The sequence below is a fragment of the Panthera onca genome, chromosome C2 (assembly GCF_046562875.1).
Source record: "Panthera onca isolate mPanOnc1 chromosome C2, mPanOnc1 haplotype 2, whole genome shotgun sequence".
NCBI classification, from domain to species: Eukaryota; Metazoa; Chordata; class Mammalia; order Carnivora; family Felidae; genus Panthera; species Panthera onca.
The window spans coordinates 104,056,330-104,076,889 of record NC_138347.1 but is presented as its reverse complement, the minus strand read 5'-3'; the positions used below and the strand labels follow the sequence as shown (position 1 = coordinate 104,076,889).

Genomic DNA, 20,560 nt, shown 5'->3' with positions numbered 1-20,560 from the left:
CCTTAACACCTTTGTGTCTTAGTTCCTCCGTCTGCAAAAAGGGAATTCTGAAAGTATCATTAGTAGAATTGCTGTGAGAATTATGTGAATCAATATGTGTAAATCACTTAGAGCAATGCTTGGTACAGAATAGGTGCTCAATAAACATAAGCTGTTGTTATTCTCTTTCAGCAAATGGTGAATTTGACATAGATAGTTGTAGAGTTTGGTCAAGCCAAGCCAAGTGCTATTCGAAACATTGCAGAGCTGCGGGGGAGTTCTTGTTGCTCAGTATACATTCCTTCATGTTAATTTGGTTGTTGTTGTTGTTTTTCCTCGGTATTAATGTTACCATCAGTCTCTTTGCTCATCACCGTTAACCTGTGGTCACTAGTCAGGGTCAACCTGTGGTCACCACTCAGGGCATTCCTTGTGTTTAATGCTGCAAATTCCAGGGTGCTTTCAGAGCAGAGATGTGACAAGTCCATTTTTCCTGCCAAGAATGTAAGTAGCTTGCCTGAAATCCCATCTGACTATATTTCTTGATCTGAGGAGGATTAGTTCTCTAGGAAGCCCTTCATTTTTTTTAATCCTAAAAGAAGGCAGTATTCAAAGTAAAAATCCTTTTAAAAAATTCTTCATATTCTGAATTATGCTTTGGAAGTTCAGATTTTTTTTTTTTCTGATTATGGTAACCATTAGCAAACATTTACTATGATGGTTTTAAAGATATGCCCACAGGGGCGCCTGGGTGGCTTGGTCAGTTAAGCGTCTGACTTCGGCTCAGGTCATGATCTCACGGTCCGTGAGTTCGAGCCCCGCGTCGGGCTCTGTGCTGACCGCTTAGAACCTGCAGCCTGTTTCAGATTCTGTGTCTCCCTGTCTCTCTGCCCCTCCCCTGTTCACGCTCTGTCTCTCTCTGTCTCAAAAATAAATAAACGTTAAAAAAAAAAAGTAAAAAAAAAAAAAAGATATGCCCACATATTCTTTGCTGCTACTTTCCGCAAGAGATGGAGCTTGATTTGTCTCCTCTTGGGTGTGGGCTGGACTTAGTAAGTCCCTTCTAGTGACTGAAGATGGTGGAACGACCTGACATCATGTCTGATAGTAGGTTATAAAAAGACTGCAGCTTCTCTATTGGTTGTCGCTCTTGCTCTCCCTTTGTTTCTTAAATCACTTGCTCTGATGGAAGTCAGCTGTCATCCTGAGGCAGCCCTGGGGAGTAGGAAGGCAGCTGCCATATCATGAGGATACTTCGGTAGTCAGTGGAGAGACCCACGGGGTGAGGAACAGGCCTGCCAAAAGCCATGTGAATGAGCTTAAGCATACCCTTCCCTAGTTGAGCCTGAGACTGCAACTTCATGAGAGACCCTGAGTCACAACCACCCAGCTAAACCATTCCAGGATTCCTTCCAAAGCTATGTGAAATAATAAAAGTTTTAATCTGCAATTATGATGAGTCTTATATCTATTTCTTCAGCAATAAGCTAACTCACATTGCCTCACATAATTTATAGCAGAGGGCTGGTTGCATTTAACAATAAGTGTGGTCAAGAGGTTTTTTTTTTTTAATGTTTTATTTATTTTTGAGAGAGACAGAGTGACAGTGGGAGAGGGGCAGAGAGAGAGGGAGACACAGAATCTGAAGCAGGCTCCAGGCTCTGAGCTGTCAGCACAGAGCCCGATGCGGGGCTTGAATCCACAAACCGTGAGATCCTGACCTGAGCTGAAGTCGGACATTTAACCAACTGAGCCACCCAGGCACCCCAAGAGTTTTATTTAAAAAAAAAAAAAAAAGCAAAATTGTCCTGACACCTTTTCATTTTTTATTATAAGCACATCTTTTTGGTGTGTGTTATAATTCAGTCTCTCCTCTTTATGAATTATTACTTTGACAATCGTGAAAATTCTTCCATTCTCTTCAGTGGTTCTGCCTCTTCCCAGGCAAGGAAGAGGCAGCCCCAAGGACTCTCTCTCCCTCTGGAAAAACGATCCAGGTTCTTGCTGCTCTGCCCTGTTAGAAAGCAGGGCAACTGAATGGGGAAGCAGTAAGGAGGAAGCATGTATTTTTTTCATCTGAAGCTATCTTAGTATTGGAACTTCCTAGGTTCAGTTTCTCTTGAAATTTTGTGAAACTCATATCTCATGATATTTCAGCTTTATTTTTTTTTAAGTTTATTTATTTATTTTGAGAGAGAGAGAGAGGGAATTCCTAGCAGGCTTCACATTGTCAATGCAGAGCCTGACTTGGGGCTCGAACCTATGAACCGTGAAACCATGACCCAAGCTGAAACCAAGAGCTGGACCCTTAACCGACTAAGCCACCCAGGCTCCCCTTATCTCATCATATTTTAAACTATAATACATAACTTCTGTCATTTGGCAAATTTAGGTAGAAGGCATTGAATAAAACTGCTTTCCATCTGCTGATCAAATGGAGTCTGAATTAAATAAACTTCTTCAATATAAATGCTAAAATCTGGTTTCTGTAAGCCTTTGGATCTTTAAAAATTGACTTCTAGAAAGGTGGTCCTGGATCTCAGGCAACATATACTCCCTTTGGAAACTAGGTATAAATCTACCAGGTTTGGGTCTAAGATGGATTATTCCATTTGTGTATCCTCTCTAAGGCCACAAGAATTTGCTAGAGTTCATGATTATATTTTGAAAGTTATTGGCTGGCCAATTGCTTGATGCTTCATGAAATACATTCTTTTATCACTAGATAATCCTTTACTTTCTTCTTTCCATTAAGATATTTCTTTTGTGGAGTGACAGTTCAGTGTTTTGTAATCAGAAACTTTCAGTACAATACATAGTTTTATAATTATTTCTAAATTATAGCCTTAGAGATTTAATTCTTAAATAGTGCTGAGACACTCCTCCTCTCCTTTGTTAAAACTCCCCAGCTGGATGTCAGTCAGCCATCATAACAAAGGACTGATGTAACATGTGTTCTTAATTTAAGATCCTGAAAGCTGGGAATTTTCCACTGTACATTAATTCAAATTTGCAAGCAAGCAAGAACATGTTCCCTCTCTATAAGGTTAAACATGTAATCTGAAAATAGAGCATGAGAAAATCAAGTGTGGTATTTACTGTCTCCAGTGCTGAAATTGGGCACTACAGCATATGGTCAAAGCCTTTACTATTAATTAAGTAATCACAGAAAATTCCATATGGATGATTTGTGAACATTCCGAAGTTGGGCTGGGAATTTGCTTCTTTATCATGTTTCCTTTCTAAACACAACTTTCCTAAACAGCATGTAGGTCTGTATTCATATTTGCAACTAGGTGATGTTTAAGAGCTTTGACACATCTTAATATGACTAATTTCCATATTAAGATTTGACATATATTTGGACTCATGTTAAATCAGATGTCCTACTCATCATCATGTTAAAAGACTATTTGAAAAATCTTTCTCAAGTATGGAAGAGGAAGAAAGATCCCCTTTCATTCATTTCCTTAACCACCGCCCCCACGTACACACACATACATGTACATATACGCATACATTTGTTCAGCTACATCCTATTCATGAGTCAAAACTCAGCTCAAATATCTTCTTCTCGTACCACTGCAAGCAGGTTTTTGTGCTTGCCTTTCTTGACTGAAACAGAATTGTTTTTCTATTCTCTCTCCTCTGGCACCCCACTTAACTGTAACTTCTTTACCTAGAGACTGCATCTTTTATTTCTGAGTCCCCAGTTCCAATCAGAATGCCTGGAATGGAGTGACAGTTCATCTGAAGCTATTTATAACCAGAAAGTCTGGTTAAAAGCTTGCTAAATGAATGAATAACTCTAGCCTCCAGGCTAGCTAGCAGATGAGTTCAGAGGCTATATATGCATCATTTATAAGCTCAGCTAGAATCTTATTGCAGCCAGAGTGGCAGAAACTCAGCAAGTCAGAGACAATGCCACCCTGGGGTTTATAGCTCCTTCAGGGGCTGTATGAGGCCAGACTAACATGACAAACCACATGCTGGGGTGCCCTCATACCCCACATCCCTGCAGCCTGGCAGTTTTGCACTGTCTGTGGGCCAGGCCCAGGTCTGTGTGAGCGAGGCTCCTGCAAACATTTTGCATATTCAGGAACTGCAAGAAATGAAATAGGTGGGGAGAAACATTCCCTGGCTAGGGATGGGAGGTGGGGGGGGGGGGGGGTAGACAAAATTCAATTATGTGACTCATACTTAATGTTTTAAAAACCTTGTTTTCGGTTTGAGTCAGAGGTTGACTTAATTACATTTGCCTGGAAAGTAGACTGGTGACAAGTAAAGAAACTACCATCCACTTAGGGTGGATCCAAGGGAGCAATGACAATGTGAGAAGTTTCACTTCTGGCTGTCGAGCAGAGGGAGGACTTCCCAGGGACCCCGAGAGTCGTGTTTAGATAAACGGATGTTGTGCACCTTGAAGCGTTCTTGTGGTCAGTTCAAAAACATGTCTCCTGCAGTTCACATAGTAAGAAGCTGGGGGGGTCAAAGGGGGATTTAGACCTAAGTGTTTAAGATTTAGAGCACAGTGTTCCCTATTTAATTAAAGAATTTCCTCCTTCTTACCTGACCTGACCAGCTCCTTTATCAGTTATGCTCTTGTGACTCGTGCCTTGTCAGTTTTAACTCTTGGGCCCATAATTGCTGAGGCTTTCTTTTCATACTTGGAAAAGATGAGATCGTAGGTTCTACTCAGCAGAGGCTCATGCCAGCAGCCTGGAATATGCCCCAGGTCTGGGGAGGTGCCCAAAGTGCTAGACGGAGCAGCTGAAATGCAGCCTAAGTTCTGGAGCCCTTGCAAAGCAGTCACCAATTTTAGTTCCTGAGCCTGATGCCTCATTTAATGAATGGAAATTAATAGTATATCACTCAGGATCATTGGAAGAAGTATTTCTTATCACCTCACAAACCCTGAATACTATCCAACCCTCCATCTGAGGCAGTGGAAAAAACATGACATTCTAAATACCTCAGAGCCCCTTCCGGAATGACAGTCTCAGGGATCTGGGAGACAGTGTGTGTCCGACGGCATTTCCAAACTGATCAGCCCCTCACCCTCACTTACTCCTTGGGCTTTTCACTTTATAATTGTTTCCGCCCCCCAAGAAAACTACATCCTTATTTTCCAGCTCAGCCGTGTTTTGAAGAACAATTTTTAAAACTTTTTTATACAACATTAGTATACTTGACCAAAAAGTTTTCTTTAAATATCTAGTTTGTATATTGTCCCGTATCACTCTTTAGTAGAAACACATACAAACTTTAAAGAATTCTTGTTCCATATCTGTACAAGGAGGGGATGATGATGATGATGATGATGATGATGATGATGATATATATATACCTTGCAGGGTTTTTGTGAAACTGAGTGAGGTCAGGTATGTGTGAGCAGCAAGCAGAGTGCCTGGCCCATTGTAGCCTGTTTAGTTAATGACAGTTCATTTTCTTTTGTGACTTGAAATTCTGGCATCCTGGAACTCTTTTGTCTCCTGCTCTCTCCCCTCACCCTCCTTGAGCTTCACCTCCTGTAACATGACACCCAGTCAGCAAGGGCCTATAGCAGGAACCACCTGGCTGCCTTGGGGAACTAGCTGTCCCTGGTCAAGGCTTCCTGTACAAGTGTGTCACAATTGGCTTCTTCCTGCTGCCCTCCGCCCTCTGTGGTCATCCCTTGTCCCTTTCAGGGCAGCAGCATCTAATCGTGTCACGTGGTGGTGTCAGAGTGGTGTCAGCAAACCCAGAGCTTTTGAAATACTACCCGTGATAAGTCTTGGGCCTGGCATTCCTCCAGATGCTATTTCTTCTCTCCCTGGAACTACATTGACCAAAATGGATAGAGGGAAGGCAGGAAGACTAATCAGTATTTCAGTTGGATAGGCTCAGTCTTGTTGACTGAAATGGCAGGTTAGTTCAGCAAGGAAAATTGAACAACTAAACAAAAAATCCAGTCATATCATTGTAGACCGTGGCAGAAGACCCTCGGTAGTAGGAAGGGAGGGAAGTGCCCAACATTGAGAGCACAAAAGTAAAAAGCACTGAATTTGGTAAAAGTGAGATAATTCCTGTAAATGAGTTACATTAAATGTAGAGATTTCAGAAAATTTTTCAAAACAACTTTTAAACCAACTTTAATAACCAATATTTTCTTTTTGTTTCCATCCAATATTCTTCTGTGTATATTTATATATGTACTTATTGAGGTAAATGAAAATTGGAATAATTTACGTACAGTTTTTTTTCAAGTAAAAATGCTAACGTAGTATATTTTTAAAGAAATTTTAGGGGTGGGGCACCTAGGTGGCTCAGTTGGTTGAGTGTCCGACTTTGGCTCAGGTCATGATCTCACTGTTCATAGGTTCAAGCCCTGCATCAGGCTCTGTGCTGACAGCTCAGAGCCCGGAGCCTGCTTAGGATTCTGTGTGTGTCTCTCTCTCTGCTCCTCCCCAGCTCTCTGTCTCTCTCTGTCTCAAAACTAAAATAAACATTAAAAAAAAAAAAAAAAAGAAATTTTAGGGGCACCTGGGTGGCTCAGTTGGTTAAGTGTCCAACTTCAGCTCAGGTCATGATCTCACAGCTTGTGGGTTCGAGCCCCACGTCAGGCTCTGTGCTGACAGCTCAGACTGGAGCCTGCTTCAGATTCTGTGTCTTCCTCTCTCTCTCTGCCCCTCCTCTGCTTGTGCTTGCACACGTTCTCTCTCTCTCTCTCTCAAAAATAAATAAACATTAAAAAAAAGAAATTTTATTTACAGTTTTATTTCATTTTTCACTTATGAGTACTTTCCCATGACAGTACATGTTCTTTAGAAACACTAGATTTAATGTTTATACTATGCCTTATTATTTGGATATTTCATAATAAATATATGTCTACTTATTTTCATTATTTCTATTGCCTTGTTTTAAATAATTCTATGAGGTCAGTCCTTGTACTTGAGGCTCTGTTCACATCTCTGGTTATTTTCTTAGAATAAAATTCAAGAATTGACCTTATTAAATCAAAGAGTATAAATAAGTGTTTATTCTGTTCTTTGTTTTGAAAGTGAAATGTGAAGAAATCCCCATTAGAAAGCTGTTCCTTTCATTCATGTTTATTCTACAAATTCTTTTTTTTTTTTTTTAACCTCCTTCTTTATGCTAAGAACCATATTGGGCTGTGTATGTGAATTCATTACCCTGCTACATCTTCAAGAGGGGGCTAAGGTCTCACTTCATCCCCATCATCTTCCATTTCTCCCCACCACCTACCATCTAACCAGACTGAACCAAGCTCCCTCTCTGCCATCACTCCTGTCCACACACCCAGGCCCTCATGGCACTGTCATAGCATTTTCCACTCTGGAGTCTAGGGTCTGCTTCCATCTTGTCATTAGGCAGTAAATGCCTTGGAATTGAGGACTGTATCTTGTTCATCTTTATTGTTCCAACATCAAGCCTAGTAATTTGCATGCAGTAGGCACTGAATGAGGGAACAAAGAACATAAAACGATTTAATATGCATGCGCGCACACACACAATCTTATATTATTAGATGCAGGAGATAGAGGTGTGAGAAAGAGAAAAAAGAGAGTCATTTTCATGGACTAATATGGTTGTATTTTCCCAGTTGTTGATGCATAGGGGGAATATCACTTTTTGGTATGTGCCCAGATGAGCCAGATGGGATTAACATAAGGATTTTACCGGATCTTTGGGACAGCAGCTTGCCTGGAGACACAGCTTTAGGGTCAGTTTCATAGTCCACTGAACCCAAAGCAAGCTAGAGAGTTAATAATCATCAGATCAAATTGGCCCCAAATATGATTTGGCTTTATTTATTTGTCCTAAATGAACATAATTGTACAGCCTTTATTTTGTCCCTTTAAATGGGGATATCACTGACTGTGCTCGTTTGGATGCAAAATGTCATCTAGAAATAATTTATGTAACTGCAGAACCTGCCAATGGCATGCTTCACAAAGGCAAACTTGGCTTTGGAGACTGTTTCTCCTACGAGCTAGAATTTCTCAGTAATAGATGTGTGCTAACTGACTCAGCAGCCAGGGAAGTCACGTTTGGTTATCGAACATTGTTGGTACTGGCTATTTAAAAAAAATTTTTTTTAAGTTTATTTATTTTGAGAGAGAGACAGAGACAGAGAGAGAGAGAGAGAGAGAGAACAAGCAAGGGAGGGGCAAAGAGAAGGAGAGGCAGAATCCCAACTGTGAGAACTGTGATATCATGACCTGAGCTAAGATCAAGAGCCACTTAACCAACTGAGCCACCCAGGCACCCCTTAAATTTAATTTACTAATTTCTAGGCCACGATAAATTTAAGATGTGTAATGTGCAACAGACATGAGATATCTTATCACCTGTCTATCCATCCATCCGTCCACATGCATTATGCAGTTACAAAATAAACATGTAAAAATGTAGCCTATTTATCTCCCTAGAACTGACTGGAACTTAGATTTTGAGTCCATATTGGATCTGATACTAAAATCCTACTCTATTCATTTCCAGGTATATCCCATTATTTCTTGATTTTTCTCAAGTTCCTATGTTAAGTTCGTGTTTGCATCCCCCTCTTCCCCAGAAGTGATCTGAGTGATCTGAGTATCTGGCTGTTGTTAATGTCCTGGTACCTGCTAGGATGACCCAGGGCCTCCCTCATCCCAGCTCTGAAGCATCTGAGAGTTGCCATTCCTCTTGCAGGGACAGCCTGGCAGTTCTCAGTTATTCTGTCTGCTGCGCACTGGGCTGTGTAAGTGAGCTCGTTCAACCTTTACCTCTCCGCACTGGGACAAAGGTTTGTGATTTATTGGGCTCTGCCCTGGAAAGCTAGGTCTGAGTCTTTTCTGCTTCAAGCTTCACGTGATTCTTGGAGACCCACACATCAAAGACTCCCTCCTGTTTTCCTTTGTGTCTCCCCTTCATCCTCACCTCTCCCACCTGGGCAGCCGTAGTGGTCAGGAAGAGGGGACTCGTGGGCAGGAAAACTCGCTATTTGCTCCATCTTCATATGCCTGGGGTTCAGTCCAGAACCTGGGCTGATGGATGCTCAAAAAGATTTTTCTCCTGAGAATACTGTTTTTTTGTGAGTTTCCATAGCCTATCTGAAGCTCAAAAACTAAGCATGCTTGTTTCTTTTCTCTTTACACTTCAGCCACGGCAATCCTAATCTTCCCTGGGACGATGAGTGCCTCACATTGAAGGAAGGAGACTCATGTACATGTGAAAGGGCAGGAACTTCAGTTGATATCTCCAAATGTCATTCTTCCAGCACATGAATATGTAAATAGATTTATAGCTATACAGTAATTTAAATAACTGAATAAACTCAAAGGCCAGATTTGTTTGTTTTTAGAGAGAGAATGAGCAGGGGAGGGGCAGAGGGAGAGAGAGGGAGGGACAGGGAGAGAGAGAGAGAGAGAGAAAATCTTAAACCAGCTGCATGCCCAGTGCAGAGCCTGACTCGGGGCTGGATCTCATGACCCTGAGGTCATGACCTGAGCCAAAGTCAAGGATCAGACATTTACCTGACTGAGCCACCCAGGCGCCCCAAGACCAGGTTTGTTTTGAACTGAAACCAAAGGGAAGAGGGTTGATTCTATGCTAACAGAAAAAAAAGCCAAAGAAAATGTAATTCTTTGTTAAGCACCAGATGAATCAGGCTGCACCTCTCAGTTTCCAGCCTTCCTCTTCCCTCTTCTCTTTCTGCCATTCTCCTCTCTGCCTTTTATTAAAAAGCAAATGACCCTTTTATAAAGTTTAATTTCCAAAGTTCCTATTATGCCCACTCTTCCAACATTCATAAAGAAGCAGAGACTACTTGTAATTTGCTGGGAACCCTAGAGAAAAGTGAGATATCTCACTGAAGAATCCTCAAATAACATGAAGACATGAAAAAATGTAGCCAGTGCTTCTCTGGCTTATGTAAGAAGAATCAAAGAACCATGAAATTAATTTTATTTATTATTAAAAGATACTGGACTTAGGATCCAGTATGTGATAATGTAATTAAATTAATTTCAGTAACATACTATCATCTGAACTAAATGTCAGCAGTAGTTATGAGAAGTATATCAGTGAGCATCACAAAAGCTTGCCTGCTTACTTATACCTTAAAATAGTCATGCTCAGAGAGTATAGATGAAAACTCCCATAGCAAGAGGACCTTCTAGGTTTTTCTAAGACTCTCCAGTGCACGTGATCCATTTAATGGGAACCAACTCACTTTATCATGTTCATACTTAACTGAAAAGGAAGGATGAGAAGGGTGTCCAGTCCACACTCAAGGGTGAAATAAACTTTACTATTATAGCAGTTGAAAGTAAAGTTGAAGAAGATTTCAATTTCAAAACAGGGTTCAAGAGCATCAGACGACATATCTATATTTTAACTCTGGGGAGGTGTGAAAATTAAATGAATACTCCATCGGACTCTAAAAGCTTGAATTATGACTTCCTCTGCCCCATTAAATAGATTATTTTTCCTATTTAGGGTGGCACACCTCATTTGTGGAAAAAACCTTTCTGGCACTCATACACTGTTTCTTATTTCTACTGGTCATCTTATTAATTACTATGTGTTTGCCAAGGAAAAGCCCAAGTATACCTACATCTAGAATTAGCACTAGGGTTTGGGGTGACTGAGTGGCTCAGTCCGTTGAGAGTCTGACTTCAGCTCGGGTCATGATCTCACGGTGTGTGAGTTTGAGCCCTGCATTGGGCTCTGTGCTGACAGCTCAGAGCCTGGAGCCTGCTTCGGATTCTGTGTCTCCCTCTCTCTTTGCCCCTCCACCATTCACACTCTGTCTCTCTCTGTCTCTCTCACTCTGTGTCTCTCTCTCTCTCTCTCAAAAATAAATAAACATTAAAAGAAATTTTTTAGAATTAGCACTAGGGTTTAAAATAATAGAATTTGTCATCAAGTTGACTGGCTCACGTTCAGCCAGTGTCACAGTCCATGGATGAAATTTTTGCTTATGCAAAAATCTCACCTAGGAAATGAAAATTCGTGATTTGTAATAGACCTTTTTCTCACAAAATGTTATTTCTGCCACTCTGTCCTCTGGAATGTGATGAGGGGGAGTTGAGGCAGCTTTGGGTTGCAAGGGAGCACCCAAAATATGCCATCTGGGAGAGCTTCCTATCTGTGCCCAGCCCAGGGACTCACAGAAGCTGTGGGAGGTGTGTATGGGCATGTCCCGTCACTGCTTTCTCTCTTTGGAAGCCCACAGAGATACTCTGCCTTCTTGAGTAAAGAAGGCCTTAATGTGTTCTCAGTAACACTCAGATGTGGCCTTAGAGATGTTGCTACCAATATTTCACTCTTCAGGTTGCTTTGGGGCTGCTGCCAGACTCTGTGTGAAGTAGAAACCCTCTGATATGCTCTTCTGCTGGAATTTCTCAAGTGACCTTCTTCCATGGTAGGTTTCTTCCTGGGTGGGCAGGGCAGGATACAGCCTAGAAGCAGGGTCCCTGTATCATTGTGCAGGTTTGACTACATGAGTGCTACAAGGCACCGTTCACACTGTGGTTATTATCAGTTTGAATATGTACTTCTAGCTATTTTATGGAGTTGGTGGTAAACTGTCTTAAGGAAGAAATACCTTTCTTTGGTTTGCACAAAAACATTAAATATGAGCTAGTAACGGCCTGCCTCAAGGTTGGAACACTCTGGCAAACAGTAGGTGAGTTCCGCCTCTCACTTGGCTGTGTGGCCTTGGGCTAATCCCTGAATCTCAGTCTTATCATCTGCAAAATGGGGATAATAGACTTTATAGGCTGTTAAAATGAAAGAAATTATATATGCCAAGGACTGGGCTTAGGGCCTGACACATAGTAGGTGGTCAGTATGTGATAGTTCTCATCACTTGGTCAGCACAAGCCTCTCTACACACACAGATCTCTTTCCAGTCACTTTCCACTCAAGGCTCTCAGAGCATAAAATAACTGTCAGATGCATTACTACAAGACTCATTATAGTAGAATTATTGATTTTTAGTATGAATCATTAATTAGTATTAATTCAGTAATTCTCTGCACTGAGGTAGACTAATGAGTGGTGATTCTCCCAGGACAGTGACACATATTAGTATAATGCTGACGAGGGCCTGCCTCTGAGAGAATTTAGAGCAGGGGGTGCAAGGACTCAGGCAGTCCTTAGTCAGAATCTTAGTCTCTTGTCTAAGAGAAAAGGAATGAAGAAGGAAAGATTAGAGCTCGCTCTTTAGTTTTCCAGACAACAGGTTGTCCCTGACAGGTCTGTCTCTGCCATGGCATTAATTATTACAAGAAAGACTGGTGAACAAGCTCTGAGCAGGTCAAACTTTGGCGGACTTAAAGATTATGCAGACAGGGACTGGAGACCGGGGAGTCTTATCTACAAACTACCTGGCACTTTATCTGTGTTTCAAGGCTCCTCACAGCTTTGGCTGTGGGAGGTGGAGACTGGAAGTCCCTGCTGACAGTGATCTTATCATTCCCCATGATACTTTCATTAATGACTGGCTTCGCCTGCTCTTTTTCCAATATGTTGCTGCTCACCAATATAATTTCTGTCAGTCACCGGGCCCTGATGTCGTCTAGGCCCTGAAATTGTGTTCTTGAGCTAACATTCATTGTCAAAACTTTACAAGATAAACGCTATTTCTCCTCATCCTATAAATGTGTTGATTTTCCCATGCTGCATGTATTGAATGGCCTTGAGACTGTTAACACCTTCAATGAAATCCTCTCTCTCACCCACAAATGTATGCGTGTGTATGTCCCCTTCTCCCCATCCGCTTCCCCTACCTCTTCTCCACCCCACCCCCAATTTTTTGCTCCCTTTTGGCACTTTTCCTTATTCTCTTACAAAAGACTTGATGCCACAGAGGGAATCACTATGTGGCTCCTAAACCAAGTTAATTCCACCCAGTTCTCCCATCTCTGCCCAGCCTCCCTCTCCCACTGCCAGAAAAAAATCAAACTGCAGTGTCACTTGCATAAGAAAAATGATGTGGTAAGGTGAACTTTCAGAAAAAAGGATTCTCATGACTCCGATTTTTAAATCATAGCTGTGTGCATATAGAAAGCAGGGGTGGGGAGCGCCAGGGATTGAGGGTAGTGTGCTTTGATTGGCACCAGGGCAGGGAGTTCTGCTCTGAGCAGAAGTTGAAGGTGGCCCTGCTCAGAGATGAGGTGAGGCTATTCAGCAGTGGGTGGGGGAGGGGGAGGCCTAAAGGCAGCTGAGGCTAGCTTGTGTGTCACTGATGGTAGAATCTGAATCTGAATTTGAACTATCTGCGGGCAGGAGTGCTGTCACTGTTGTCACTGCTGTTCTCCTGGGCTTTGTTTCCCCCTGTACGAGATTGTCAGTTCTGCTTTTCCTCCTTCATGTCTTGTGTACTTGGCTTTATGCAGTGGATATGCTCCTGAAGTGTTTTGAATACATTTGGGTTTTAAATGACATTACATTCATCTTAATACAGAAAGGTATAAAGAAAATGAAGTGGTCTAAAATCTCAACACCTAGATACTCTGTTAATATATTTTTTAAATAAGAGTGTGAATATTTACATGGTTAGAATATATATATTTACAAAGCACAAAGTGTGAATTGTACAAATGCTACCATTAGTACATGTTATAAAAGCACCTCATGTTACCTAAATACTTAACACCGCTGCTAGTGCTAGGAGTCTGTGCAGTGTACAAAGCACTATTATGGAATAGAGCGATAAGTATTGCAAGAAGCATTTTGTTTTAAAAGACTTTATAATCGGGGCATCTGGGTGGCTCATTCGGTTAAGTGTCTGATTTCGGCTCAGGTCATGATCTCTCAGTTCATGAGTTTGAGCCCCGCGTCGGGCTCTGTGCTGACAGCTCAGAGCCTGGAGCCTGCTTCAGGTTCTATGTCTCCCTCTCTATCTGCCCCTCCCCCGCTCACACTCACTCTTTTTCTCTGTCTCTGTCTCTCTCTCACACAAAAATAAATAAACATTTAAAAAATTTTTGATAAAGGACTTTATAATTAAAATACGTACACACAGAGCAGTGAATAAGAAAGGGTCACCCTGGCCCAAAAAGAGGCTATTAGTCTAATGGGTCAAAGAATCATTTGACCCACAGTGTCTTTTGTTTCTTTGCACGGTTTGGTTTTGTTTTTTTTTTTTTTTTAAGTTGCCAACATTTAAAAATCAGGAGAGTTCAGGGGCACCTGGGTAGCTCAGTCGCTTAAGCATCTGACTCTTGATTTTAGCTCAGGTCATCATCTCATGGTTTGTGGGATCGAACCCCAAGTCAGGCTCTGCGCTGCCAGCCACAGAGCCTGCTTGGGATTCTCTCTCTGTGTCTCTCTCATCCTCTCTCACTCTGCCCCTACCCTGCTTGCACCTCCTCTCTCAAAATAAATAAATAAACATTAATTTTTTTTTTTTTTAATTTGTAGAACTATTCACAAGGGGCCTACATTCCAACATGGCAATGGCCTTAATTGCTAAGGATCTGCTGCCCCTTAGCGTGTGTTCTCCAGTTTGCCAAAAGCCCCACCCACATTCCCTGTTGTGGGCCTGACACTTAAATCTGATTTCAGTTGTTACTTATCCTCACACCTGCCCTTAGAGCAGAAGGTATTTCAGAACCCATGGCCCTGTCAAAAGTAGGGGGATAAAGCTGCTCCAAGAGGGCCACGGGCTTTTTCTTCTACCTGTCCTACTTTTCTAAAGGCATTGGAATTTGCAGTTCCAAATCAAGATCAGCAGAATATGAAAATTGAAAAGAGCCTATAGGTCAACTAATCCCAGCCGCTGGTTTTTTATTTCAGAGAGGTGAGGCTGCCTTCTGATTGCTCATTATTGAGCATTTTCAGTGTACCAGCTTTGTTTAAGTTCATACAGTCACAGTTATATTAAATGAAGCTCGTGTCACATGATTAAATTTTTTCCTGATCTACAAACTTTTTTGTGACTTGTACCAACATATACTGCGAAAGGGGGCAAGTTGATGGGGACTCTTCAAAACACAGAAGTGTAGAAACAGGTCACAGAAATCTTTACTTCTGGGAGTAGGAAGAGACCAGCTTAGAACAGGAAGAAGTGCTGATTGTTCAAAGGTGTGGCCTGGTGAAGTCAGTCCAGGTATGTGACCATGTGACCAGGACAGGGGGTTATCCTGAGACCTAGTTTCCCCATCTGTTAAATGGGGATAATTATGCCTTATCTCAGGCAGATTAAGTTATACAATGGAAGTAAATGTTTAGCATTATAATGAAAAGTTATCATTGGGGTCTATTATTGTTATCATTACTAGAGTAGTAATTCTGGACTCTCTGGTTTTTTAGGCACTTAGTCCCACAGTGCATATGCATCGAGCAGTGTAACCATGGGTAAGACACTTGAAGCCTCTGTGTCTCATTTTCCTATCTGCTCAAAGGGAGGAATAAAGTCTGTCTCACCCCCACTGAAGAGTTAGGAAATCAACTACACGTGTGTTTGTGAGCCACTTAATGGCATTTAGAGTGCTAAATAAATTGTCATTACTACTTTGCTATTAACTAAATTGAGTTTAAAAACATGGATGACCAGGGTCTTCAAAGGTACCTGAACTAACCCGTTACTTAACCTTCATTAGGATTTACATTTTTCTCAAGCTCAACTCACCAAGTGAATTAAGTCCCTAATATTATCCAACCGTAGTATTTAGATAAGTCCAGAAGAGGTTTTCTCGTATACCTTTACTTTGCCTACCAGGAATTAAATCAGAGGAGAGAATGCTGGTTTAGAAGAATAGACTAATGAATAATTAGCATTTGTGGGTTTTCCCTAAAAAAAATGAAAATTCACAGGACAACATGAAAACATGTCTGTTCTGCTCAACTACAAACTGAAGTCAGGAGCAGACACAGATTGGTCACGTAATGACCACCGTGAGGCACTTTTATCACTTCCCAAGGCTCTGGAAGGCATGGTGAGGATAGAAACCCTACTCATGTTTCATTTGCATTGGACCAGGAGCCTGGACTGGAGGGAAGAGCTCGGGACGCTCCTGGACTGGAAGCTCTCTCTAGTTATTGGCAGTGTGCCTGTGTGCATGGTTGGTTATACATGTATAGGAGGGTCCACATGTTTTGATCAATGTGTAATATATATTTTGCTACCGCTAAGTCTCCTTGCTGTGGTGGTATCCAGAAGATGGTGTAAATTGTATTATTGAATGAGGTGGACATGCTCAGAGCAAGTCTGCAGAAGCTTAGCATACGTCAGCTCAGGATCAAAGAGATAGCGTGTGATTATTTATCCATTCATCTACTAATTTGTTTATTCAGCAAATATTGAGTGGCTGCTGTGCTAGACATCAGCATTATAGTAGGGAAAACAAGCGGACAGTGTCTTTACCCTTGTGAAGTTTACATCGTACAGGGGAAGATTGGTATTAATTAGTTTAAATAAATATACAAGATATTTACATAAGTGTGTGTTGTGACGGCAATAAGGGAAATAAAGGGGAGATCACCCCATCAGAGGAGGCTTCTCGGATGATGTCACACTTGAACTAAGACATCACTGTATGCATTAGTCAGCCAGTGTCAAAGATGGGGAAATATACGAGGCAGAGGGAACAGTGAGTACAAAGGTCTAAGGACAACAAAAGGGTTGGCATGTTTGGGCAACAGAAGGGAGGGAAAGCAAGGGCAAGAGTAGTATGACATGACATTGGATAGTTTAGGTGGGGGCCAGAGCATGCAGGATGTGGCCATCATTGTTTTTCACCTGACTGCTGAAATAGCAGTACTTAGAAATGACTGTGGCCTGGACTAGAGTGAACACAATGAGAACAGGAGAGCTGGAAGGGTTTAAGATGTATCTTAGAGGTAAGAGTGACAGAACTTAATGATGGATTGAATGTCAGGAATGAGGACTAGAAAAACAAGGATTACGCCTAGCTTAAAGTAACTACATTAGATGCCATTTTCTGAGGCTTAAAAGTTAAATAGCTTGCCAGACCTCATTCAATTAGGACATTGAAGTCTAGTCTGTGTGAATTCACTTTTTTCATTGTTTTAATCTGTGAAGTGAGGCTACTAGGTTAAATTTCTAAGATATCTTCCAGATTTGCAATTAAGTTCTCATCTAGATGAGAAACATCAGAGGTAGAAACATCCTGAGGTATTAAGTAATATTGCCAGAATCTGGTATCTGATATAGTGCTATGGTGAAATAAATCTTTTATATCAAAACTTGTAGCCAAAATTTGAGAGGTGTTATATTCTCACATGAACAAAAGAAACAATGATTTGTCCATTTTCTCTTAGACACAGTGTTTTTTGGGAGTCTTTCAGCAACGAGGTAGTTTGTACTGTAAAGGAATATTACATTATAAATTGTCTGTTGTAATCCCAAACTAAGACTGCAAAGCCCAATCGATAAATTGCTTACAGGGAAGCAGTTTTTTTAATATTATTCATCGACGTTTATTTATTTTTGAGAGAGAGAGGGACAGAGACAGAGCACAAGCAGGGGAGGGGCAGGGAGAGGGGGAGACACAGAATCTGAAGCAGGCTCCAGGCTCTGCACTGTCAGCACAGAGCCCAATGCAGGGCTCAAACTCACGAATCATTAGGTCCTGACCTGAGCCAAAATCGGACCGATTGAGCCACCCAGGTGGCCCAGGGAAGCAGAGTTTTTAGATTATGCTTGGGCATCCACCCAGATACAGGCAGGTTTCTACAGAGAGGGGAGGGGTGTCATTTCAGTGATCTGAAAAACAGCCTGCAGCTCTAATTCCACCATCTGGGGCCCGCCCATTTTGGCCAGGTCTGAGATTCCATTGCTCACATTAGCAGCCCCCACTGTCTCAAAGCAGTAAATTGCTGAACTCCAGCTCATGAGGTACATCTTTTTTTACCCATAGAAACAGTGGAATTGTGTTCTTGACAAAGGAATTGGCAGGCCATGAATCTTAAGTATATCCAACAGCAAGTGAATAAAGAAAAGCAACCACTCTAAATCTATCCCTAGACCCCCTTTTTTGGACTATAAACCCCTGAATCAGTTAGGATGCTACCAGGAACAGAAAAATCCAACTTAAAAAGCCATGAGCAGTAAAGATATTTAATGTCTCACAGGACAAGTCAATTTCAGGCTGGTTCAGCAGTTCTGTGATGTCTTAGGGACTCAGGCTCTTTATCTCTCTGCTCTACCCTCCTCAGCAGAGTGCCTTGACCCTGAGGCTCAAGATGGCTGCCACAGTTCTGGGAAACACATGAGCCAACACGGGACCAAAGAAGTGGGTCATTTTCTTTGTTGTGTCTCCATTAGTGACAGAGAAAGCCTTTCCCAGAAGCCCTAAGCAGACCTCCCCTTAAATCCTTATCCATGGAGCACCCAGTTCCCCCCATGCAGATAGTAGGACATTATCCTAGACGTTTCCCCCTCTCCTTTATTTCCCTCACTCTCTATGACCTCTCTAGGTTTTATATAATCTGTCTCCTACCCTCTATCTACATTAATTCAGATGCTCATTATCTCTTTCTCTCTCCCTGGATCCAGTTTATCTTCCATATTGCCACTGAAATGATCTTTTAGAACACATATGTCATCATGACACTATCCTGCTTAAAATCCTTCTGTGATTCTTAATCACATATACGATTAAATATCAATTTTTTTTTCTAGCTGTAGGATTGACCTCTCCCTTCCTCTTTTATTAAAAAAAAAAAAAGACTTACCTGGCAGCTCAGGACAGCTAACAGGTGGGTGTAGAGCTGCTGTGCTGAAATGGGGTGGGAAAAGGGCCCATAGACAGGTGGATCCACCTGCTTCCCTCACAGGAAGGCCCAAAGCCCTTCCCTGGACCCCCTGCAGTACAGGCAAGTGGAAACACCTACAGACCAATTGGTATGGACCTCGGGAGTGTCAGCCATGCCAGTGGCACAGGCTTAGATGATAGTGGAGGCCGAGGTCAAAAACATGGTCTCTCAGAGTGTGCAGAGTGAGAAGGGAAGAGGGCCAAAGAGAATGCACTGCCTTCAAGCCATGCAATATCCAATGAAGTAATATTTCTTTTTTTTTAAGTTTATTTATTTATTTTGAGAGAGTGGGGAGGGGCAGAGAGAGAGAGAGTGAGAGAGAGACTCCCAAGCAGTCTCTGCACTGTCAGCACAGAGCCTGATGCAGGGCTCAATCTCATGAACTATGGGATCAAGACCTAAACCGAAGTCAAGAGTCACATGCTTAACTGACTGAGCCACCGGGCGCCTTTAAAGTAATGTTTCTATTTTACCTTTCATACTTTAAGAATGTGCCTTATATTGTGTTAGACAATTGTTAGACATGTTAGACATGTGTTAGACATGTTAACCCAATCAGATTCTTGAGGAGAAAGTGAGGATTGTTCAAGACCAAAAGGCAACTGATATCAAAAACTGAGAATAACAATTTCTAATTGATGAATTATTTTTGTGTTTACATTTTCATTTTTATAGTGTTTTTTAAAGGTAAAAGATTTGCAATTTGCCTGGATAATCCCTAAGATTAATCTTTTTTCTCTTTTACAAAGCTTTTCATATCAGAAATCCTGAGTTAACCAATATTTCATGTATTTCCATTTTTGATCAAGGCAGTTTTGAGTTAAATAGCCTTGAGAATGGAATTTCAAACTGAACTATAATACCCGAATATGCTAAATATGCTAATTATTCTCCCTGCTCTTGCTATTGAGCTGCATTTATTCTTTACGTCCATTTAAGAATTCAATCTTGTTTCTTCTTCTGTAAAGACGAAAGAGCCGTTTAGATGCAGTTTACATTCTGTTATAGAATATAACCTTCTAAACGAGGAGGGAAATATTAATGAAGACATTGATGGATAATTTTAACAAGGAAAGGCGTTAACAGCTTAATGGGTTGTGCATTTCAGTGGGTATTTGCATACTCAGTGACATTGTCAGAAGGGAGGAGGGAGAATGGAAAGAGCTGGGCAGAGGACACCAGGTGGGAAATAAGGGCAATCTCCAAGTAGACTAGGACTGTCCAACTCTTATTTGCTCTTACCCGTTCTCATTTCAAGAATGGTTTGAGAAGAGCTTGTCCTTTTGTGTCTTGTATAAGCAAGCAGGTCATCAGTCTTGCTTCCCTTCTGACTCTGACCACCCCAACCCCCCACCTCCCATCTATCTCGATCTCATCTCTATCATCACTGTAGGGTTTTTTTGCTTCTCCCTTTATAGTCTGTCCCCATCACACCCTGGAGCTGATCTGTTTTTGGGTACCAGTCTTTGCCATCAGACTTTGTGTAGGCAAGTTTGTATAGGCAGCTCCTTCATGGCTCCCCATGACGCCATAAGATCAGGCTGTTGGCATCTGTCATTTATTGCCTCTTCCAGCCCCTCTAGCTGAGGAGCCCACACAACCCCTATCCTCTCCACCTTCTGGGACTTCACAGAGATTAGGCACCAATGAGAAGCAAAAAATATGTATCAATTGTCTGAAGCTTCAAATTGATTTGGACTCTCTCCTAATCCTTTTAAATGTGATACGTGTTTAAATTAAGAGGAGCAGAAACAAAAATGATTTGGGAAAATGATAATGTTATCCTAGCTTATTTCAGTAACAT

The 20,560-nt window shown here is 41.6% G+C and overlaps 1 protein-coding gene across 4 annotated transcripts in view; it reads left to right on the top strand.

Annotated features, from left to right (window-relative positions):
• Positions 1-20,560, top strand: part of PPM1L (protein phosphatase, Mg2+/Mn2+ dependent 1L) — a 295,312-nt gene that overhangs the window by 260,864 nt on the left and 13,888 nt on the right. The gene's annotated exons all lie outside the window — the stretch shown is intronic.